Raw genomic sequence first — 25,959 nt, forward strand, 5'->3', positions numbered from 1 at the left:
AAAACAATAAACCTGAAAATTAGCCATTGAAATAAAGTGCTTGATATTTAATTTAGGACAACTGTTCTCCAGTATACTGTATGCATGCATCATTTTCGTGAATGGTCTGTGCATGGTCATACCGTTGGACTCCACCACTGACAATGCAAACTAGTGACAACACATTTCATCACTACAGCAGATTTTTGCAAGTCATACAAAAATGACGGGTTTATACGATGTAAATCTTTATAACTTTAAATTGAGGTTGTTAAAATCAGTATGTGTTTGTGTGTTATGTAACGAGGGTAGGGACTCTAACATACCACACTCTTTATTCTTTACTCAGCTCTACTGACAGATTTTGGTATCAATCGTTACTTTATTTATTTATTTATTTTTTCCTAGATAGTGGCCTGTGGGTAGTTACAAAAGTTACTGTAGTATGACTGTGACATTTTGGATTTGTCACTTGCTGACACCAGAATCTATCTTTGTACTCATTGATGAGACTCTAGTGAACGTTAAGTACCTCAGTGTGGAAGTGGTGTGTTTTTAGAGAGTTTAACTGGAGGTTGTTGGTGGCTTTAATGTTAACCAGTTTGAGTATTTGGAGCCATTCTCACATCTTTCTTTCTTTGGGTCCTGCTTCGTTAACAGACCGCTGTTTAATCCGGAGGAGGTAATGGTATCGATTAACACAGCCAAACCGGTTGAATACCCAGCAATAAGATGATCAATCATATCTTTAGAAGGCCCTGGCCACATGTTTTAGCCCCCGCATTAATTCAATCCCCATTATCCGGGGTAAGGAGGAGGCCATAATGGATTTGTGCACTCTAACAGAAAATGGCTTTTTGAACCAACAAACAATTAGCACAAAGAGTTTTGGCAAACCATACCCATATTATCAACATAATGGGAAACAAGCCTGCAGCTTTTTAAATGATGGGGGGGGGGGCGGGGAATAATGTCTACAGAAAGTTTTCAACTTTAATTTATCATTCCAGGAGAGTCCATTAATCATAGCAACTGTGCAGCCATGTTTTTCCTATTGATTTTAATCTAATATTTTATCTCCTTAGTTAATTTCCCCGTAAACTACTTTTTGGGATTTTTTTGTTTACTGCTTGTAACGTAAAATGGGCCTCATACGTGTGTTCATCACTACAGCATTACAAATGCGAATAACAAATGCAATGGGCATGACTATGAAGGTGAAGTGTTTAAATCAGCTGATGGAATTTGCAATCTTTGCCAACAGCATGCAGTCATAACGGGAGTGAGAAATACAACTTCTACTCAACAGACACTTCTGACAGTGAAAGTGAATGAGTAGATGTAATCTCTTGACTTGACATACCTGCATTTACCCTTCATAACAAGCCAAACGGGACAAGTTTAAAACTGAGGCCGATTCAAAGGCTCCATGTACAGTGTATGTATTCATACTTGACGTCTGAGCAGTTTCCATCTGCTTTGTTAGAACGTGAGATGTGGAGGAAAGCTGTGGAAAAAGCTAGTAAGAGGACACAGTTGAGCATGAACTATTCTATGGCTCGGCATTATACTCAGCAGTTGGAGCTGGTCTGAAGACACGCGTTTTATATCTGTCTATTTCTCTAAAAGATTACAAATGAATTACTCAGTCGTGATTTTAATGAAAAAAACAAGAAAGTTGTAACTTTACAGGCGGGGCTCAGCATTACAACAAGATATCAGAAATGTGTATGACCATTTTCTTTTGCATTGTGCATTCCTTTGATACATAGTTTTTCTTCATTTTGTCTGTTATGTTTGTCACAATACTGTGTTAAGGACCACATCTGTTTTGAGACGGGGAGGGGGGTTCAGTAAGTAAGTAGAAGTAAGAATAATTCCCATACAAGAAGGTGTAGGACAAAAAGGAGAGGTAAATGGAGGCTAGTGGGGATTTTATTAAACATGATGACTTGTCTGTCGGGTAAACAAAGCTTCCTCGCCTGGTGGCCTAATACTTTGAAAAAGTGCCAAATCAGCCGGTGAGGATTTGGTGTGTGTGTGGGGATTAATGCTAAACCTGCGAGGCTGTGGCTCCCCTGTATGCAAACACAGTCCGCTACGTTAACCCGGTTTGATATCACAATGCATAATCTCAGCTTTTTGAAAAACACACACACATACACACACACACACACACATACACACACACACACACAGGCCTAATCTCTTCTTCCTGCAACTGTTGGGGTGTGACCTCTACGGCATGATGCCTGCTGAGTGACGGGCCGCTCATCTCTGCACAGCACGCTGTGTTAGGCTCTCTCTCTCTCTCTCTCACACACACACACACACACACACACACACACACACACACACACACACACACACACACACACACACACACACACACACTTTTGTACACACAGAATAGACATCTAGTTATTTTTGTGTGCTGGCATATTCTTTTTATGAAAACAAAAGCACATCACATTTGAGTGGGACGACACTTCCTTTCTTGTTGGATTCCACCCTTTCGGATGTTTCTGTCCAATTTTAGTGCCCTAAAGTGACCTGTCCTCCTATCAAGCTATAGTTCATTATTTTCCATCAATTGGAGCTTGTTACGAAGAAGTCATCTTACACTTTATGTCTAATTAAATAAATCCTCACATTCAGTTTGCCGCTGACTGTCCCCAGTGCGTGTGGTTGTCTAGATTATGGCCACCTCTTTAGTCTTCTCTCTGGTGTGTCGTTTCAATGACAACATGAGGGGACCGAGTTAGACATAAAGTTGGATGCGGAGACTACGTTCTATTTCCAGCAGTCAAGCGTCAGTCCAGCCTGCCACCTCGACATTCACGCCACTTTCAAACGCTTTGCTAACCTCCCCTTCACATGTGCACCTGGCACGCGTCGGACCTGTGGACCGACGGCAAACACCCCTTAGTTAATATTTACACAGCATTTACAAAGCCACTTTTCCAGTGGGTTATAGGGGCTCTGCAGGTGTTAATCATTGTGTGCATTGATCCATGTCTTTCCGTTGCAAAGGTTGGACCCCGGAAAGGTTAATTGGAAAACAAGACAGCAAAACAGTTTAGAGTCATGCTAAACTAAAAGTTTATTATGTGTTTTGTGCTGGTGATCTAAAGGACGGTGAAAGTGAACGAGTAGATGTAATCTCTAGGAAGTATGTGATGTTATATATTTGTTGTTCCCTACCAACTGAAGGACCCTACACACTAAAATGATCTTGCATGTTAATTGCATGTCACACATGAAATTTAATAAAACAGTGAGTACATTCATTTGTCAGACTGTACAATATCCATTTTTAGGCATGAAGAACTGTCCGTAGTGTGATGCAGGTAGGAACATGTTGTGTTGACTAGTGCAGGGTTTCAGTCAAAGCATGCAGTTAAAATGCATAAAATCAAAGGCAGGGGCAAAGCTGCAGTAGGCTTCTAATTTCTAGATTTCAGAAGCTTTATCACTATTTAGTTTGTGAGCTTGACAAACTACAAAGTGAAAACTCTTCTCTGTTAGCTAGTTAAAATACCAATAGTCCTGCTTGTCCCTCCCTGCCCACATCCTGGCCAAAACAATGCAACATTTTATGCCTGATTCTGATTTCTTAGTTTGATGATGCTGGTCTGTAGCATTAGCCACATTGTTTTAACTCATGCTATCTTTATTGACAAAGCTCTAATCCGTGGACGTGTGTCGGACCAGTATTGTGGATTGATGACCAGAGATTTATGACGTATCTTTCACGGTTGTCAACTTTTGTACAGTGTAGTCTATAGGGTCTTTCGAATGGTTCCAGTGTTGTTAGTATTTCAAGAAGAACACAATTGAATATCTAAAATATATCTAATGGGGATTTTAACAACTTAGGTTTTATTTTGGCACCAAACACAGCTTCATGGACTGTTTACATCTCTTCAGGATCTAGGAGGGTATATGTATGATAAAAATAACCTTATGGGCACTAAAGGATTTCTCTGACAGCTTACCTGGCATTATGTGAATGGTCCAATCGCCTCTGAGAGCCCAGAATTGTTTGCAAACACTGTTATTTCCAGGTTTGTGCTTTATATCACTTTGTGGCAAACTGGAACCGGAGCCAAAAAAGGAGCTGAGAGGCCCTCGAGCTGAAGAGGAGCCACTTTACAAGCAATTCATCACCTTGCTGCAGCCTGTCTCTCCTCTCCCCCCTCATGTTTCTCTCCCACTCCCTCTCTTTCCACTGCTCTGGCTTTTTTTTTATCTTTCTCACTCTGTAGTTGTTCTCCTCTCTTCCTCTCTGTCCCTACAAAATACCTCCCTCCCCCCCTCCAAACCCCTCAACTTTATCCCCCCTCTGCCACCGTCTCTTGGTCTCTGTCTAATCCCGGAGGAGAAAGCTTCGGTTCTGTTATGGCGTACGGGTATCTGACCTCAGCATCGCCTCTAATCCGGCTTAGTTCACTTAATGATGCCACTTGTGGTGCCACGAACGCCACCGAGAAGTCTATAAAAGCCTTCCATTAAAATGCAAATCCGAACTGCCGGAGAGAGAAGCTAAGCAACATGAGAGTGGGAGAATTTGACCGCGGATCCCTTCTTTTTCGTCTCTCAACTATGCAGCCGATGCAGCAAACGCTCCCTCCAATAATAACTGATTCTGTGATTAGGAGCACTGCTGCATGTTGGCGATGAAATAGACTCCCATCCTCCGCAGAACAAAACGAGAAAGAGAGGGAAAACTCAACCTATTCCATTCCAGAGGAGACTCATGCATTTTTTTCCCCCTGTTGTTGTCAGGAAATGAACAAATGGTTATCAATGTTCGGGGGGGTAAATCTCCCATCTCTCGGCCAGGTTTTCCTAGCTGATACTATATTCTTCGTACAAGGAAGGAAATTAAATTTCTCTGTGCGCCGTATCACCTCGCGTCCACCGCTCCCCCCCCCCCCCCCCCCCCCCCCCCCCCCCCCCCATCCCCCTTCTGCTCTACCTTTTTATCAGGACATTCTTTACTCCGAGAGAGGAGGGAGCCTCCTCTGCACCTCCAAACAGAGAAGTTGTCTCGAGCAATAACATGCCATACACATCCAGGCTGATACACACAGCAATAGAGTAGTTTCAATTTACAGAAGTATTTGTTGGAGGATTTCTGACTTTTTTTTCTATTGTTGGATTACACCATATCATGTCGATTACACTACTGTGTGTGACACTCCATGGGTGAAGAGGCATGAACCATGTTCATTGTCTAAAAGAAGAAATTCACGTAAATGTACAAATGTACATGAGTTTCTAATTGTAAATGTACATCTAATGTATTCATCCAATCACCAGTTAGTTAGTAGTTTATCAAGGGCACTATGGGAAAATTGTAGTAGGACTGGTAACGCTTACTTTGATTATCAATTAATGTATTGATTTTTTTTTTTACTGATTAAATGCTTAGTCTCCAAACATCTGGATACAGAGATATTTTGTCCAGAACTGTTATATAAAACAAAGCAGCAAATTCTCACATTTGACAAGCTGATCCCAGATAAAGTTTGTTTTTGTTTGTTTGTTTTAATTTCCTTTAGCTGCCTTAATATCACATACAGTATGCTTCCTTGCGTCCATATGGGAATCTGCATAACAACAAAACTAATTACCACCACTTACATGCAACTCACAATTACATAACAATGACAATACATCAATCACACAGCAGCCACACTTGTATGGACATTTACTGAACAAATTCGATCGACATGCTATCCATAAGCTATAGATATAATATGTGGGGGGGAAATCGATAGAGCATTGTATCACGATATTTTCCGTGGCAAAACCTTATCGATACACAGGTACCCATATCATTATATATGTGTTGGTCAGTTTGTCTGCTTGATGATCCCATATTGCAGCAATAATATTGAAGTGACATAAACAAACAGAAAAATTAATCTTTTTAGATGAAACCCAAATTTCTTTTTGGGGAAATAATTTGAAATTGGGAAGAATTTGAAGTTGGAAAAAGGTAATGAATTGAAATGTATCACAGAATATTGCAATATGTGTAATTTGCAATCATATGGTATTGTGACATAAGATATTGGATAGTAGGGCCTCTGGTGATTCCCACTTGACAATATAAATTAACATACAACAAGATACAATAGATAATTTGGCAACTTTGCTCGGGAACATGTTTCTAGTCATTGGGGCTTAATTGTCATACATCATGTGACAGTTCCCTTTCTGTCACCCAAGAAGTGTAAGTGTGAAGAAAAGGCCACATTTAACATTTCATTACCTTGTGTTGCAACATGTACACCCCTGACTCCTAAAAACAAAGATAAATCAAGAGAAATGCAGACTAAGAGATTAAACCACTGGAAAAATAATAGTGGCACACATTGAATTGTGTTTTTGTTTGAAGAAGAATGGCTAATTTCTAGCCCTGGGATGCCAAAATGCTAACATTTTTATCAGGTCAGGCAGTGCTTCTCATTCCAAACAGCGTCTTGGAATAGAAAGTCTTCAGACAACACACAAACATTGTTCTTGGCAGAGCATGGGTGATGAGGCAGTGTTGTTGGCTCTGTAGTGAAAAACCTATTGAGAGTCAGGAGAGTGAATTTTGGGCCGCTTCACTGCCCTGATGCCTGCCAGTGATTGGCCCGATTCCTGCTTTCAGAAATGTGGTCATGGGCAACACACACACACACACACACACACACACACACACACACACACACACACACTCTGAATAAAACATATTTTGAGGGAATCTTGTACTATTGACATACAATTTGCAGAATATGCGTGAGACTATTGGGGTCAGTGCTGCAAAATTACAAATTTATCATACAATGAAGCTATTATTTTTTTATTTTCTTTAAAAGAACAGATTAACAAAATACCAACCAATATTATTAAAAGCTTTCCTCAGCAGAGTAAAAAAAGACCTATTTTAGCCCAATTTGTGACCATACATTGGCAATATTTGCCTTAATAAATGTCAAAACATGCAGTATAAAGCTCATTTACTTCTTGCACAGCACACAGCTTCAAACTGTACGTGCTGCATTTGCCAGCACAGGCCCAGTAAATGTGTTTCTAATAATCGGTGTGAGAGAGAACAAAAAGCATGAGGAGTCATATTATGCATCTGATAAATGTTTAATATAAAATAAATATGTATGTATATATAGTGGTGGGTAACCCAATGGAGACAAGTGTATACTCTTCATTTCTACTTTCCATTCCACCAAAAGGAGAAAATAGAAATGTATTCTGTTACTAGTTGAATTACTGCTCTGAGTGATGTATATTTATTGTGAGGTGAAACCTTATATGTCAAGTTACTCAACTTTTAAGGAAGGAAAACCAGTTTTGTTTTCAATATTTATTCAAGTATGTAAACATTGAGCCTGCATTAAAACAACTTTTTAAAATTCATTGTGCACCTTAGATGACGGTATTTTATCAAAAATGAATAGATATAGATATATTATATATACAGTGTGTATATGTATATATTTATTTTGTTTTAGTTATGAAAAATAAAAGGTACTTTTTGCATGTCTAGTGATTTATTATTAAGAAAGAAGATGTCGCTCTACTGTACATGAATGGCAACTTGTATCATTTTTGTTACTTTTGATGCCGTCCGCAAAACTTTATAATACTTAATTTTTAAGAAGTTGCAGATGTCTTCCTTGAGTCAATATGTTTTCAACATTCAGCACACAATATTCTGAGGAGACAAACGGTGCAATGTAGAGTATAAAACAATAGTTTTTAACCCAAATCAGTAAAATGATTTGTTCCAAAGGACTGAAGGTGTCCAATCTGTGCTCATTTGGCCTTCACGTGCCCAGAGGGAATTAGGAGAAATTAACAAATGGCATTTACTCAAAATTGCACTGTTACAAAAAAACTACAGTATACAGTACAATAACAGTTTGAAAACATGTAAAAGGGAAATATGAAGTAGGCAAAATTACAATGCATGTCCACGTGTCATCTGCATACCATGTTAGATAAATACTGAGAGCATAGAAACAGAATTTTTACCTTACAAGTCTTGAGTCCACTTTAAATTATAATCAGCTACAATACCTTTAAAAAACAACAACAACAATACTGTGTAAACGTACAGTGGGCCTCGTTGGAACAGCGGCGTCAAGTTAGTTGTGAGAAATGGAGGGTGTAAAGTGGGAAGGGCACAACGAGAGAGAGAGAGAGAGAGAGTGAGAGAGAGAGATGTGGGGAGCATCTGCCTGTGGTCATGGTTCATTCACTTTCGCTATGGCCTCTCAGCTCTTTGAAAGTGCAAGATGGTGAAAGAAAGAGAGCAGGAAAAGGGGGGGTAGTAGAGAGTTGGCATGGCACAACATTTCCCCTCATTTTCATCTGTTACATTCATCATATCCTCAAGTCGATGGTTCTTTCCCCTTTTTTTGTAACCGCCCTCGTCACTAGAACCCAAGAGGAAGTTAATAAAAGACGGGAGCTGTACCAAACTTGGGAATGATGAGCGCTTGATCTCACAGCCTGTTCAAACCAGGGGAGTGGAGCTCTTTTTGGCCATGTTTTGACATAGCTGGTTCAAACGGTGTAAAAAGGGTCAGAGAAGTTGTCAAGGGTAAGCAGATTTTTTTGTGGTCAAGACAGAAGACAATGAGCAGATCCAATAGCACATAGCACCTCTAAAACATATCAGATTGCTGTAGACCGTTCTATATCTGCTCTAAATCCTCCTGAACTGTCTTGTATTCGTCCTCCAAATTCTTTTCCATTTTTCCCCCTTAAACTGTTCATTTTGGAAGTCTTTCCTTGCACACTTCTTTAAAATGTGTTGTCCTGTGAGCCAGATCTGGTCAAGAGAGATAAACAGAACCGATGCCTACGAAATTCAGTTGCAATCAAAAGAGGCTCCATCATGTGTTGTCTGAGGCTCCCCTGTGCTTCTTGGATGGGCCCGGGGTTTGGGGCGCTATAGGGGGGCGGGGAATTGATTTGTGTGTATGGCGTGACAAAGGCAGGGTGTTTGCATGTTAAAGAAGACTTTTTTAGGGAAAGATGTGAGGTCACAGTTTCACTGTTTCAAAGGCCTTTTGGCGCAGCGTTGATAAGGGAACACAAGCCGGTGTATTCGACAGGGGGAAGATGTATCTGTTTGGGTTATAGCGTCGCACCCGGCCCTGCCCCGCCTTGGCCCTGCCCTTACCCAACCTCTAATCTATAGCGTCAGGAAGCGAACCATCACTCTCCGGACTCTTTACCAATCACATGTTGACCTTAAGGGCGTCAACGTTCCAAACTGCTCTGAGTAGAAATGACAATGCAATCGACAACGCATGTCTACAAGTTCAACTAAGAAATCAGGTCCGTCACAGGTTTTAAATTGTGAATTGCTCTTTTCCTTTCAAAACTGACAGGCTGCAGCCTTCACGGATCCATGTTCCACGAAGACGATGCTCATTCAAAAGATAATCCATTTTGTGCTTCTTCAGAAAGCCTCGCACATTCGAACGTGACGTCTTTGTCAGCGCTTTCTCATGTCACAGGTTTGTTGGTAGTTGTAATGGTAATAGCTGGCATTACGATGACAAGATAACTGATTAGGTAAAATGGGCGATTGTTTTGAAGGGGTAAGGTGCCGCATTCAGAAAGAAGCGAGACGGAAGAACTGAACCGGCCGAGAGAAATCATGCCAACGTGTCTTCAAATAAATACGCAGACGCTTCAGTTGTTTATTTGATTGATTTGGTCCTTTCATTGCTTTCCGATTAGAATTTGTTGAGCTATTACAGTATTTTCTTTTGTAACATGCCATTCTATATTGAAGTGCATGTGTTCCTTTGTATCTTAAGACTTTAATAGATGAAAACACATAAATAAAGCATTGCATGTATTCTGTACAAACCTTAAGGAAGCTTACCCAGGATTACAGGATGTGTTTTAAGTGAACAAGGCCAAATTAACAGTAACCATACTTTGCACTATTGAGTCAAGATCTCTTGCAGCTCCACTTTTTTATGGAAGTTTTCTTCAGTACCTTTTGAATTAGTAGTAGTATCTCTTCACTTCCATTTTGTCCTCTCTTCATCTTTCTGTACGCCGTCTTTGCTTCATCTCCCTGTTGGCTACACTCTTTCATTTGTGAGTCCTTTGTCCTCTTTTGCGCCTCCGTTTTGTCCCATTAACTCAGACGTGTCAAGGCATGCCCATTGCTAGCTGTGCCCAAGCCTGAGCATGGCAAAGCAGGACAGATGGTTGCTAGGGAGGTTGCCAGGGCGGATCAGTGGGCTTGTGTGTGCACGCCTGTGTGTGTGTTCAGTCTCGCAAAGCCACGCTTCACCGTCAGACAATGGCATCGCCGGCCCACACCGGGGTTGGATTGTGGCACCAAGCCGCGACCCAATAATGCCGGTGCCGCTGAGGGTTGCGACCTGGAAACGGGGGCCGACTGTGATAACAGCTTGGCCGAGCGGTGGGGAGGACACCTTGTCAGTGTCGCCACGTCGTAACGCGTGAATGTCACTGTCCTACTTGCCCGCCTGCCCTCCACCTCTTTTCCTTCCCATTCACCCCCCACCCCCCCTCGCCACCTCCTTTCAAACCCTCCACACACACATTCCTCCCTCTCTTCTTCTTCCTTGCAAGCCCTCCATCTTGAGCAAAACATGTCCTAGTAAGATATGAACACCAGAACCAGGCAGAAAATAACGGTTTCCCGTTGATTTGCTGCGCTGTTCTATTCTCGGCTCGGTTTTGAATCCACGCCTTGGCAAAGGGCTCGATTCGCTTTGATGAGCCCTTCTGCAGACTGTAATCCTTGTCTTTTGGTTTATGGCGCATTGTCAGTTCCGCGTGTCTTCATCGAGAATGGTCTGTCTTGTGTGTAGCCATGATACGGATACCAGTGAATTATAACATTAGAGACCTGTATTTAGGGGCCTGTGGTGTCTTTTCCATCTCTGGAACAGATTCTAAATACACTGAATACACACTTACTCACACACTTACTGTTTGTTCGTATAAAATCTCTGTCTAACAAGTGGATGAATAAATGGCAATATAATTCCTTTAAACAGGAATTTGTAATTATGTACTTAAACATGCCATGTGCCGAAACACACTTTAGTTTGAGACTTTCAGAGGGTAAAATCCTTTACCGTAACTTTCAGTAGACTGTGCTGTTCGAGGAGGTGCAAAGACTCCAAAGTATGTGTAAATTTAAACTTGGCTTAATCTTAACAGGACAGATTACACTCAGCAGGTGAGTCTGTGAGGAACAGGGGCAGGCTGCTAGCATTGGCATGGCGCCCCACCAGCAATAACTCTAATGGAGCACTTTCAGAGCTCCTGGGAGGGAAAATCAAATGATGTCAACCATGTCATAATCCAGACCTGGCTCTGTGTGAGGAAGTTCTACTGTAAGAAAGCAAAGGGTTGGATTGGTGAGGGGTTTCAGGCACGGGTTTATCATGACTCTCATCTGATATCTGTGACGTCTGATGTACATGACGGGAGAAATCAATGTAAATCTGACAGTCTGGAATATATCTGACCACCAACATCTCAGGGCTCACTTATATTTCTTCCTCACGAGTTTAATTTGTTATATCCAAAAGAGTTTTAGAACTTTCTTGGCTTGTCACAAGCCAAATTATGACGGTGTTTCTCACCAATTAAGATTTTTTTTAGAGATTCTAGAGTCTTATAATACAGGAAATGTTTATTTTGAGCTTTAACATACTGCCAGTCCTCGCTGCAAAAGCAAGCAAATACATATCACACGGAAAAGATATCTTCAATCAAACGAAACACTGTGTAAACAAAAGCAGCAGCGGGTGACAGTGTTTCAACAAAGAGGCTTCGTTCTTCAATTACAGACCTCAAGCCTTTAAAACAGAGATATTGTTATCTGTCTCCACGTTACACTCCATGTCTGATGTCTTTCTCTCACGTGTAGCTCCCTCCAGTTTTCTCCGATGGATATTAAAGCCGCAATCTTGTGTTCGTGAAGTTATGACACTGTAACCGCAACACCGTGCTCTGATATGACATAGAATGGGTTCCATCATTTTGGAATTATGAGGTCTTGTTTGTTAACAACGTTGGTGTTGGTCACATCTTCTTTTCTTAGAATTGGCAGAGAGGAGTGTTGATGAAGGTTTAAAAAAAAGCACTTTGTTCTTCAACCTGGACTAAAACAGTTTAAAACATGGTTAGATTAATAATGGATCAGTGTGCAAAAAAAACATCAATCCCACAAGTAATTTCCAGGATGACTCTCACTGTGGTGCAATAAAAAGAAAGAGTCAAGTTACATAAGTAAGGTGCATAATTCAGTTTAAAGTTTGATTAGAAATTTGAAAAATGGTGGTGTACTCGGCTAGAAAGTGACAGTCAAGAATCGACTGATGAACTGTCTTCCACATGACATTAGAGCTGCCTGTTGAAGCACCACAGGGTGCCGTCAGATCTCTCGCTCTGATAGGGACACAAACCTCCAACCTTTGTGTGTGTGTGTGTGATCTGTCCTCTCACTTGGTCCATTCAGCCTGTGACTGATGACGTTCCCCGCCGGCACCAGGCGACATCACGGCACAAAGAGCCACTCCGGGTGAAACAAAGACCCTCTAATTGTGCCTTTGAGCAGGCCGCTTGGTCAGTCAGCTGGTGGCTGGTGGGTCCCTTGGGTCCGGCAGTCCCACAGATTGGCTGAGGCCTGGGCTGCTGCACCGGGAGGAAATTAGGAGGCTTTGTGTCTCCCAGTGTAGCCATATCAGCTCAGCTAATATTATACCATTGATTCTCTCCCACAAAAGTGATTTCATATTCTTTAATAATAGAGGACACAATGATAAAAAGTAATGCACATTTTGACAGTCACGCAACTATTTCAAAATCCTATTTCAAAATCCTATTTCAAAATCCTATTTCAAAATCCTATTTCAAAATCCTATTTCATCCTGTTTATTGATCCAGACAGAGATGCAACTTTACTAATGGTCGGCTCCAGGGATTAAAAAAATTGCCCTAAGCAAAAGTGAGGTAAAGACACATTTTGCTAGAGTTGAAAATGCTTTTTACCAAAGTATAAAATGTAACGTCCACATTTAGGAAAAGAAAAAAGTGATCCAGGAAGAAATGAGTGTGAGTACCCTGTAAGTGAACATGTCCGTTGGTGGTGGTGGACAATAAACACTAGGGTTAGGCGGTAATACGGTGTACCGCGGGGTCCTAAAAATAGCAACGGCATCAGTTTTAATACCGTCATTAAAAAAATGCAATGCACTTATATAGGAGACAAGGATTAAATATGAAATATAATGTATGTAATGCCTACAAGGCAGGTGTTTTTGTCATCACCTGATAGTGGGGGGGGGGGGGCGGGGGGGTCTGGAAGAAGACTTCGGGGTTAATGAGAACAGAGAGGTGTTTCAGTGTTAGTGTTTGGTGTTCAGTTTCTGAACGGTGTAGGCACTCCGTCCGAGCCTTACATTGTCCTTTATAATTTGTCACTGTAATACCGTGTATTGCGGTAAAATGGGGAGGAGATTTGAGGGTATCAGGTTACGCCCAACTCTAATAAACAAGCGGACTATCAGTTATTATGCACAAATAAATGAGCTAAACATTTCCTTAATGTTCTGTTTGACTGCGCTGTAATACACCTGCTGTTGCGTACTGTGTGTTCTTGTACATACTGTATAGTCGAGGGTCCTCATGGGACATGTTTCTATTGCTTTCATGTGATGTAGCACGCCTTAAAGACAGATTGAAATGAGGCAGACGGTGCTCTGTCTGGGATAATTGGAGAATTGTTGATTTTGGCATAGAAAGCTGGTGGGAAAACACACTGACGCCAAAAATGGAAATATAGTAATGACTTTTATTATAGGAAACCACCATAGTAGGCCTATTAGTATGTCATGCTAATTTAAAATGTTCACGTTAAACTTCCCGCAGTGTCATATGGCCAGATTGATTAAAGGAGGAGTCTGTGGATTTAAAAGAAATATTTCTTATCGTTAATAACACAAAAAGGAAGGTATTGTCTGAGGACCGAAAGCCTGATATACAGTATCTTATACATATAGGTCCGTTTTTGCCCCAAAACAATTAAACCCACACACAGAAGATGGACACACACACACACACACACACACACACACACACTCACACTCTTTGTAACATTTGCTGAAAACTACAGTGCCCGGCTATTTCCCGCAAAATCTTGACCCGTTTTTTTCTTTTTCTTTTTTTCAAACTATATAATTGTGAGCTGTTTTTTAAAGAGCCAATAGGCATGGGGCTGAGTGACACGGATAAGCTGTCAGAAAGTACCCTTGAACCACTAATTGCCAAAGAAGTAAACTCCCTTTACATTTCATTTGGGGAAAGCAGTTTTACACATATTTATAGTTGAACATAAAGGTGTTTAAAACCTCAGATTAATGCAACATCAGCTATAAGTTAAATTACACGCACCCAGAAAAAAGGTATACTTTGATTTTTATTCTAAAAAATAGAATTAGTGGTTGTTCACCTCCATAATATCAGTTACCTGGAGGTCATAGTTGAGCCACCTTTTTATTTACCAGGACACATGTATCCTGGGAGTGAAGTAATTGTAATAAAAGTATTTCAAGGTGAATTAAAAATGACAAAGTAGGCATGAAATAGCAATCATCTCTAACAAACAAAATAGACGGACAACACAAAGACAAAACCAAGCAGTGCAGCAGCAGCATGATTGACTACAAAATGCACTGTGGCAAAATCTGGAGCTCAAAATAGTGCGTCATGTCATCCAGACGGTCCAGGACACCGGGCGTGTCCTGACTGTGACGGCTGGTGGATGCTGGTGGTCTGCAGTTGTGGATGCAAACAGGGCTGGCCATTTGGTCCTATTGTTAGCCATTGTTAAGAGGGGCTATTGAAGACTAACCCTGCCTCTCTGGCTGAGGTCAATGAGGCTCGATGACGTTGAAATGGATACTAAATGACTTTTTAAAGAAGTGAAACGAGAGCATCCTGCAATGTTTAAACAGCTAATAAACTCCATTATTTATAGAGTACATCCATTTCAAATAAATGTAATACATAATTAAACAATATGAAGGACCATTTTGGTTTTTAATACTAAAAATTGAAATAAAAGAAGGCAGTTTATGGGCAGAGTCTGCTATGGTTATTCTTATAACAGAACCTCAGAGAATCCACACCGCTGCCGTGACAATATCTCCACATCAAAACATGTTTTCTTCAAAACCAGGCGGCTATTTGTGGCGTCTCCCATGTAGCGGCATGTCGCAAGGAGAGTGTTTGTTGTTGCTGTGAAAAGACAGCCTGCTCGCAGAGATATATTTGTGTGTGTGTGTGTGTGTGTGTGTCAGTGTGTGAGAAAAGGCCGGCTGCTAGGGTGAAGGAGCGACAGACAACAGACTGAGAGGCAGTCTGCTCCTGCTGAGCCTGCACTGCTGTGCTCCGAACACACCACTAGAACGTGCTCTTCTGCAGATTATACATTACTCACTCGCTCATAGTCACTACTTCTGTTTCACACACACACACACACACACACACACACACACACACATTCCCATGCTTTACACAGACCTGTCTCTATTTCTCATTGAGTATTCAGCCTAACGCTCTGCTCCTAATGCTACACTTCTGTGGGCCTTCAGGCCAACACCAACTGCTTATAGACCTTGTTTGATTACCTTCATGGAGAAAAGTGTTTCAAGTGCAAGTTTTGTTTCACTGCAGCACAGGAAATACACAAAATCAAAGCCTGAATTGTAAATGAAAAAAAAGCCTAATTCCAGGTTTTAAAAACACCACTCAGCAGGTCTGAAATGCTTTTAAAACATGTCTCCAGACAATATGAGCACACTAAATTCCGTGCATCAGTGCAGGATCTGTCATTGGTGCGTTGATCTCATCTGTCTGTGTCGGACAGATTTGTTTGACATGGGAGATAAGAGGTGGGGCTAAGTTCTGCAGCTGAAAGGCAAAAGGGGCGTAGTTGAGAGTCTGAAGAATAAGATGGATGGAGAGAGGGCTTTCATCAGCTCCATTCTCATATAATCTATTTCTGTTTTATGTCTTCGCTTGTTCACAGTTCTCCACTAACCTCACATTTTTTTACAACTCAAAATCAGGTTAAAAACAAGGATCAAAGTAGCATTTATTATATTTTATTACTATTTTTTCTCCTCATTAGGCCCGTGTTGCATGTATATTTTATGTGCTCCGCACCTCTGTAGCAGGATAATAAATGTATATAACAGTCTGCAGAGAGATTTTGGTCTCCATGCTAGACTGCAGTGTCAATTGCAAATTGCTGATGAGGACGGTCAGAGCACCAACTGTTCCTCAGACAACACCACAGAGCGCCACCAACCACTCGCCATTTGTTACCGGCACTCATACACACAACCCAGCCTGCTGGGTTCACAGCCCAGGTCCCTCAGGGCTGCAGTGTGTCTGTATTAGTCTGTTGTCGATATGTGTACTGTTAGTTAAAGTTTGTACATCGGCAATACATTCATGTGCAGGTGCCTGGCTGGGCTTGTGAGTTAAAACTAGTGATAAAGTAATAAATAAATGTATAATAACTATGTGTGCGTGCATGTGTGTCGATGCCATTTGGTGCTGACTGACTGACAATAGAGGAATTCCCAATGAGACTTCTTTGTCCCAGTGGAGTCCCATATTTCTTATTTAGAGTCCCCAGTGTGTCCTCCATCACTCTTAAGACAGTAATTATTTCTTCGTTTTCAATTAGCAGGCGTCACCCAGTGTGGACACAGAGCCCACAGAGAGAGGATGGGACTATTTTCTGCAAGCTTCAACTTTTCAATTTTTCAATTGAAAAGATAGATACAGAGATAAACCCAACCAACACTTTCTTCTTTTCTATTGCTGATAGAGCTAATGATAATCCCAACTGGACCTGTACAGATCTGTATCCAGAATGCTGAAAGGAATATTTTGGGAAATATGCTAATTTCATTAATTTATAATTGAATTTAAAGTATCAATACAAGTCTCATATTTATGTTTAATATGGGCCTCTGCAATGTCATGACTTTAGGAAGTCGTTGTCATTGGGTTTCCCAAAATGTAGAATAATGCCTTTTTAAAAGAAAAGTTTGAGATTTTGGAGTGAGGCGGGCTAGCTGTTTCCCCCTGCTTCCAGTCTTTATGCTAAGCTAAGATAATCAACTCCCAACTAGTTTTATATTTAATGTGGAAACTTTTAACTATTTCTGTTAACATCTGCCATTCTAAGACCCAGCATCTGGCTTTCCTCTGTTACAGCTAAAATGATGCATTTGTTTTTGGGTCACTTGGAATACATTAGAACAGAAACTGCAGAGCTAGCCTCTTAATCAATAGCAAACATGCCAAAACCATCCCAACAACGGCTGTTGCAAATACTTGATTACTCTCATGAAGTACATATTGTGTTATTTTCTAAATTATTTAGGCTCTAGACGCAACACTTCAAGTTACCACCTAATAATATCTGTGAACAGATAGCTGCAGTATGACCCTGTGTAGAGAGGAGTGTGCAGTCCCACATGGTTCACATTTGAATACAGACTCTAAACACTCTACTACACGGACCACAAGGGGAATCTGAATCATGCGGACTCAACACTACAGATTGAACCTTTAATATGAGGGATTTCCGGTGTGACACTCTATTTTTGTGATAGGGATTTGGCTGGCAAACAATTCCCACAATTCCAAGAAAATGTTAAGCACGTGTAAGGAGTAGTTAAGTAACCTATTAAAGCTTACTGAGACAGTCGGAAAACCGGGTTAAGGCAGCCTTATTATAGTGTACTTCAGAGGACCTACGCTCCATTTTAATTCAAATAGGGTGGCAGTAGCCCAGAGGTTTGGGAGGTGCTCTGTGAACGATCTCTGGAATGAATCCCTTGTTGGAAACTCCTCTTTCCTCTGTTAACAATTTCTGTCAAGGTTGAACCAACAATGCACTTAACCCCCGGTGGCTCCAGTGGAGCTGCACCAGTGGACAACTGCTGGTTGTACTCTCCGCTGGGAATGTTGGTAGCTGTGTGAATGTGAAAGGGATGTTGAGGAAAAGAAGCATGAGTCAGCTCTCCCCGGATTATTTCAGTGAAAAAAAACATTTTCTAATGTAAATAAAAGATCTCAATAATGCCAATCATATTTTGGTGGATGAAATGGCAAAGCTGAAACTGAAACTACACAGTTTTCATTAATTTTTAGGACTATTGTTTTATAAGAAGATTGCACCAAATGTAATTTATACATAAAAGCTTAACCTTCTCAGGCTCAAATATAAGTTGACTTTGTTCAGGTGTTTAAAATAGGAGTTGTATGAAACTTTGATGCATGCAGAAGCATAACTTCCGATGCTATCCCGCTGTGGATAACCCAGTGTGCTTGCTCTTATGGGAAATGTTGCTGGAATTAAATTTAATTAGCCTTTCTTTGCACGTCTATAAAGAAAACAATTATTCTTAATTAAAAATCGCTGTATGCCGTAGTGTGGTTTCAAAGTAATAAAGCAGGAGTGCTGGAGCTCACATACAGAGCATAAATAAATAATCGTTTCATTGAGCTCTCACTTTACATTTACCATGGGGACAAATGTATACAAGCTCTCCCTATTTATCCTAATTGGCATTCATAGCGTAATAGAGTTTTATCAAATAACACTGGGCTAATACAATATAGCTGTTTGAGCTTTATGCATATCTAATTGTTGTTAGTCATGTAGGTTGTACTGCTAGAATCAAAGTGCTAAAATTGCATTTGTGTCTCGTTTTCCCTAAAAGAATACTAGTTAAATACAGCTACTTTACAGGAGGTGACAAGCATTTATTTTAAAAAGCAGCGAGTGTATATGTATATATATATATATATATATATATATATATATATATATATATATATTTAACAGTGGGAGACTTAATAACCTAATACAATAACAGCGCAGGCCTGTGACGAATGAGAAGGGTAAATATTGTGTATATGTGAGAGGTGCTGAGGCGAGGCAGTAGCCTAAAGATGTGCTGAAGAGGAGAGGGACACACACACACACACACACACACAAACGCAACACACACATGAATTCAGTTTAATATGTAGCTTCTCCACATGGGAAGTGAAGCAGAACCCTCACTGTACTCCCACCAGAAGGCTCGGAGAATAGTGTGTGTGTGTTTGTGTTTGTGTGTGTGTGTGTGTGTGTGTGTGTGTGAGAAAGAGAGTATGCCAATAGTTGACTCTATTATTTAGTCTCTTCATATTCTTCAAATTGCTCCAGGAGAGAAAATGCATAAAGGTCCCTGGAGGACAGTGAGAGCTAGTGTTATGATTATTATGATTATTATTGTTGTTGTTGTTATCACACTAGAGGAATGGAAAGCTACACAGAATATAATTTTAAAAACTATAACTGTATTTTAGTCACAGGTAGTCTTGAAGATTGGGCTAAATAATTTATGCTAGCAAGAAAATTGGTGGTCTGTTCCTCCATTATTCATCTATTATGAAGTGCAACATTATCATATTTGCTCCGGGTTGTTTTGGACTGTTAGGCAACCAGCATATGTTATTTCATAACTAGAAACCTTATAATATAATTTTAAACCCATTGTATCCGTCTTCGGCCACGTTGTCAGACTCAGGTGTAGTCGAAACTTTAACCACTTCAACATGTGGGTGCCTTTCAAAGAGCTTAATTAAACTAAGTATCCAACCACAGCTTTGCTAGATAGGCAAAGTGATTAAAGTTTAAGTCCTTCTAATGGTGTATTATCAACCCCCACAATTTTCTCAGTAATATCCAAATTAATTGGAAATAATATGTACGGTGCACTGGGCACATAGTGCAGGCCTCTAATCTATGGCCTTTGTAAGGGTTTGAGATAAAGCTAACCTTTTCCTCCTTCATGCAGGTTCACGTTAATTAAATCTCCTTTTAATTGTATTCCATTACAAAACGCACATTACCTCCGTTAATATGTCTTGCCGAGTCTGAGCAAAAAAAGAAAAAGAAGCTAATAGAGGGATTGAATCAAGAAAAGGAGACCGAAGGAAAAAAGTAGTCATCTTTTCCCCTTCTTCATTTTTAAGAGAAGTGAAGTGTCAGCGAATTCAGGGTGGCGAGGGCAAAATTAATTATTTCAGCTTGATAAAGCTTTTCATCTCCCTGACTCCTTGCACTGAAAAAGCCAATTAATGATGTCAAACATGCTCTTCCTCTCCGGGGATAGCCTCCGCTCTGACGAGTGTGTTTACTGCAATGGGACAGACTGGGTGAGCTTTATGTGTGTGTGTGTGTGTGTGTGTGTGTGTGTGTGTGTGTGTGTGTGTGTGCACGTGCCACCTCCATGCCCACCACAGGACCTTCCCTCCTAATCAGGGCCCACCTGTCAGGCCCCTGCCTCATTATCTATGTACAGAGAGGCCATTTTGTCAGGGCAGCTTCTTCAGCCGCCAGCAGCTTCCTGCCCGTCAGCGGGAATGTATGGCACTGTCCTCTGTGAGATAATTCACTTAATTATGGGGTAGAAGTGGCCTGAAGCAGGAATAGGTCAACACAAACTGACATGCAGCTCAGTGCATAGCTCATAAGACTTCAACTATGTGCAGGCTCGGAGACAAGAGCATACAAATTTCTTCCATCCGAGGAAAGGTTAGCTTGCTAATTAACTGACTGGGAAAAGAAATCTCTAATCTTGTGCTCCTGTTGAACTGCAGAGTTAGAGGTCAGAGTCAGCTACATAGGCAGCCCCAGTGGAGGCACTTAGAATCTTGCTCATGCACACTAAAACATTAAAATATTAAATGCATAATTAAACGTACCTCTTTAACCTGTTTTTTTCAGGGATAAACCTTTGGAATTGGATCTGGAATTTCGGGGATAAACCATTGGAAGTGGATCATTATCCAACGGTATAGATTTAGCTCATACCGAACGCTATAGTACATTATAAAATCAATTGTTAACTTGCTTGTTATGTAACTTAGTGCTTCACAAAGATGTGGATACCTTTTTGATCCTATTTTGTAAAATGTACTGCTTCCCATTCATTTAGATGATTTTGCTAACAGCTGGTTTAAATCATAGCCCATCTTTCTGGTAGAGTTCAGTAGTTGTTGCAGATGTTTTTTATATCAATTCCCCATAGAGTTGATGAAGGCATCCAGGATCAAAATTAGGCCCCCTACTATTTACTCTATACCTACATAGTCCTTATTTTCCTACTGACAATTGCTATGTTCATTTGGATGCTGATGATACCAATTTGTATGGATGCTCCTTCTCCAATCCAAAGTACTTAGACATTTGCTTGACGGCAGATTGCTCTACGAAGCTCACGTTGAGAAACTCGCTCAGAAACTAAAACGTCAAATTGGATGTTCACGCCGGACTACAGCTTGTTTCTCCTTTCAAAGCAGAAAAAAACATGATATAGTTTGGATAATGGAGATATCCTGTGAGCCCATGGTGCTGACATTACCTGTATATATTTACCACAGTGTCAGTCATTTCTCAGGACACCACTCTGGGTTATATGAAAAGGCACTGACATCTAGGAGGCATCAGCATACCTGTGTTTTCATTTAAAAGGCCATGCTATTTAAATAGCTGAGATATTTAACATCCATAGTTGAGGTCGGCATGAACAACCATGAGACCAAATCCCAGTCACAAGACTGTTTTAATTAATGTATGTTTATGTCCTAAATAAATAAAGCTAATCAGTATTAGTCAGCCTTGTAATTTAACATTTTTAGCAGTAGGTTGCTATTGCTTTGGTCGCAGTTTTGTTCATCCTTTTTTATTTTTCAGCAGATTACCATTTTGAAGACACCAAGAACAATGCTTATACTGTAGCAAATACATTAAAAAAAACAAAGAGCCACGTCAGCATCTTTCTGCAGGCCATTTTCATCTTGGAGTGTTTTTTCTCTTTGGAAGTTCACTCTGGTTTTGGGTTACTTTACTTTTGAATACCTTTGTGTTCTGCTGATGAAGTTTGAGTTTCTGTAGGTGGAGGGGATGTTTTCAGTAGGGATTGCTGCTTATGCTAACTATCTTTAACTTGTTTTAGTCCAACCACAACTGAACTCTCTTTTGTATTTAATTGATTCTGGAACGTAATTGTACATGGATGAAGAAACATTCACACACAGAGAAAACAACAACAGTAGAATGTGTTGTCCATGTCTAGCATCACCAGTTTAAGCTTTTGTTCCTGTTTATCTACTTATTAATGATGTGTGTGTGTTTACTATCATCCACCACGTGCCCAGACAGATCATCAGCAGGACAGATCACTGTAACATCTGACCCACGTAGAAGTGGTGTGTGTGTGTGTGTGTGTGTGTGTGTGTGTGTGTGTGTGTGTGTGTGCGCGTGTGCATGTTTGCAGATAAATATGTGTGTGTGCTGTTCGACAGGGTGAGAGTGAAATATGGACTTGGACGGGGAGATGAGAGTGCTGGCGCTGATCGCTGACAGCGCGATCAAGATGTACTTGACTGCTGTGTGTGTGTGTGTGTGTGTGTGTGTGTGTGTGTGTGTATGTGTGTGTGTTTGTGTGTGTTTGGGGTTTTGGATGTGTGTGTTAGCGTCTAAATATCTACTGTACCAGCAACCCCTGACCCCCCAAACTTCATCCGTTCTGAAAGATGATGGTGATTTAAAGTCACATCCCGCCAATGCAACACACACACAAACACACACACACACACACACACACACACACACACACACACACACACACACACACACACACACACACACACACACACACACACACACACACACACACACACACACACACACACACACACACACACACACACACACACTTACTTATGGGAACCATGTGGGACAGACTGTCTCTGACATAACAGCCATCATCCTACTCACTCTCCTACCCAAGTCTCCCTCGTTAATTCATTTGGAGAGGTTGTGTGTGTGTGTGTGTGTGTGTGTGTGTGTGTGCTTGTCAGGCTCCTCCAAACATATTGATAAAATTAATGCCTGCTCGTTTATGGGAATGAAGTTCTCTCCCTTACATCTCTCCTGCTTTTGAAACTGATGTAGTCATCAGTCAACTGTACAGAGTTTACCCCACCCATGTGTGGGCATGTGTCTCTTTGCATTTGAGACATGTACGATTTGTTCTATGGTCTTTAAAGTTTAAAGCTCATTTTTTAAACTATTTAGGGTCAGCTTTTTGTCAACATTAGCCACTCAATGCATTTTAACATATTCATATTTAGTAATTGCCATTCCAGTGCAAGATCCACACCATGGCTTTACCGAATGTCTTCTTTTTATTTTCATTTTTTCATTCATTGCTTCTGTTGAGGTGTTAGAATGGAGCTTTGAATGTCCGTTGGCTTATTTTATGTTACAAAAAAAATCCTAAAACAAAAAGAATGATAATGATGAAATAATAATTGCGCCCTTAGGCTTATAGCAACATCATGCTACAACAGGAACAACGCTCTGGAGTGTTTAAATCCGACGAGTTGGACACAGTTCTAAGCAGCCACCACTGAAATTTGATTCTTCAAATAGTATAATATATTAGAGTAGCCTAATCTGCATCTGCAACTGTGCAGAAATACCACATTTAAACTAAATAGACATGGAAGAAGAAAATAAATCATTTGATTGTTGATTTAGAATGTCAATGTCAGCATCAAGACTGGAGACTATTTAATGCAGACCTAATTCACATGCGCATGAGAAAGTTTAGAAAATGCTTATGCAGTGCTGACCATAGCTTATGGGGGCTAATGTTGGCAAACCTTATGTAAATATTGATATGTAACGTCCGACTCAACACTGACACTTTTATTATTATCATTATTACTGTTATTTTGTTGTCTTTATACTGTCTTTTTTATCAATTTTTTTTCTTGCTGAAACTGCTGCTGGAATGTTTAATTTCCTCCCGGGAGTCATACCAAAAAGGATTGATAAAGAGAAGTCTGAGTCTAAGTCTAAGTTTGCTAAATTTATGACTCACTCTCTCACTGCACTTTAGCATGTTAGTGAATTATAGAAGTTTACCATTTAGCATGATCCCATAACTGTTATTTGTATCCGCAGTGGGTGCTGTTTAGCATACACTTTAAATGGAAGTCGCACCAAATAGCTTTATTTCACACTGTGTGAGACGAGAAAAACGAGATTCAAGCCTGTGTAATCAACCAGTGTCCAGGTTCTCCACCAACCATTACCCAGGATGCTCTTCCTCATCTATTTTTAATTTTATGTAATGGGAGGGGGGTTTACCACCGGCTGCAATCGAGTCGTTTTATTTTATTATGCAGACATGTCTGAGTGTCACGGTGTAGATGGCCGCTGACATTTGACAGTTTAAAGTACATCTTCCCTGCCACCAGTTCTGTTTGTGTGTGCGTGTGCGTGTGTGTGTGCGTGTGTGTGTCTGTAAATGTGAAAATATCCACTTCAACAAGTCATTTAATTTAAGCTAATACCAGTGGAATTTGAAACTTGATGAGATGTGAAACCCCCCCTCAGTCCCTCGTGGGCAATATTTTACATGAGCTGTCTCAGTGCTTTTCTACAGCCGCTCAGCCCTCCAAATTAATTTAGCGAAGGATGAGGTTAAATATTCCACATGCACGGCTTTATATATGAAGTCTTACAGTGGCATTAATAAACAGAATCACTGCAGGGAGTTGATTGTATAAGACTAAGACTGACTTGTTTAGCGATGTTTCTATAAGATACACTTAGTCACCACAAGCCTTTTCTAGATGTCCATAGTATACAGATCGTGGTTATGTGGAAAATACCTGCTGTGTATGAATGTTAAGATTATGTTTTGGGCATTTATTTGTCAGGACTGCTTAGACTTGAAAGGGGAGCGTGAGATGCAGCAAAGGGCCACAGGTTGGAGTGGAACCCCCAACCACTGGGTCTAGGAGTACACTACTATATACGGGCACCAGCTCTACCAGGTGATCCACCCAGGCACCCATGTGTCATATTACTAAAATTAGATTTTCTATTCAGTTGTGTCTTTAGACTGCAAGATGTGAAAGCATAAGAATTAAGAATTAAAGAATTAAAATGTGCTGTACATATAATCCCTTTTGAACAAGTACAATTTTGAGGTACCCAAGTAAAAAGTACTCTACTTCAGTATTTCTATTTGAATGCTATTTTATACTTTTAATCCATTATGTTTAATTTACATTACAGTAATGAGTTTATTTGCATATTGACATTTTACACAGAACATGTTGATCATCTTGTAAATATGGCGCATTGTTACTACTTTAACAGCCTGAAATATTTAAAGACCGCCCCCCCATTTCTACTGCACCATGCACCTTTGACTCTCTGCACTCTGTGTCAGCACACCTCATAAAGTACGTGAATACCCCGACTGCCCGTTCCTGTCTTATAAAAAGGCATTGAGAGTAAAAAGCTGTTTGTTGACACACTTCAAATAAATCTCAGAGCTCTGTCTTTTTCCACACTGATCCACGGTTGATAGACGTCTCTCTCTATCCCTTGTTTTGTCTTACTTCCTCCTGGTTCCAATTGATTGTTTGTTCTTTTGGCATGGCGGGGGAATTCCACATATTGCCAGTGTGGAAGGTGACAATATGAATTATGTTGACTAATCCATACAGTGTTCTGGTATGTGCGCCATATATTGCCACAAATGTATGGACATTTTAGGACATGGGCAATTTTGTAAACAAAAAAGTTGAGTAAATAAATTATTTCTTGAATTTTTTTTATTTTGGTTTCCCCCTCTATGACATCTCTTCATCTTTTTATCACTTATTTTTTCTCCTCGCAAAGCCACAGAACGCCAAAGTCCTCAACTCGCCACGCTGATTGCTGGCGTGTTTGACATAATGTGTCAAAACAGGCCATACTGTCTTATTTCGGCCCCTGACATTTCA

Source organism: Etheostoma cragini, chromosome 24 (genome assembly GCF_013103735.1).
Source record: "Etheostoma cragini isolate CJK2018 chromosome 24, CSU_Ecrag_1.0, whole genome shotgun sequence".
Taxonomy (NCBI): domain Eukaryota; kingdom Metazoa; phylum Chordata; class Actinopteri; order Perciformes; family Percidae; genus Etheostoma; species Etheostoma cragini.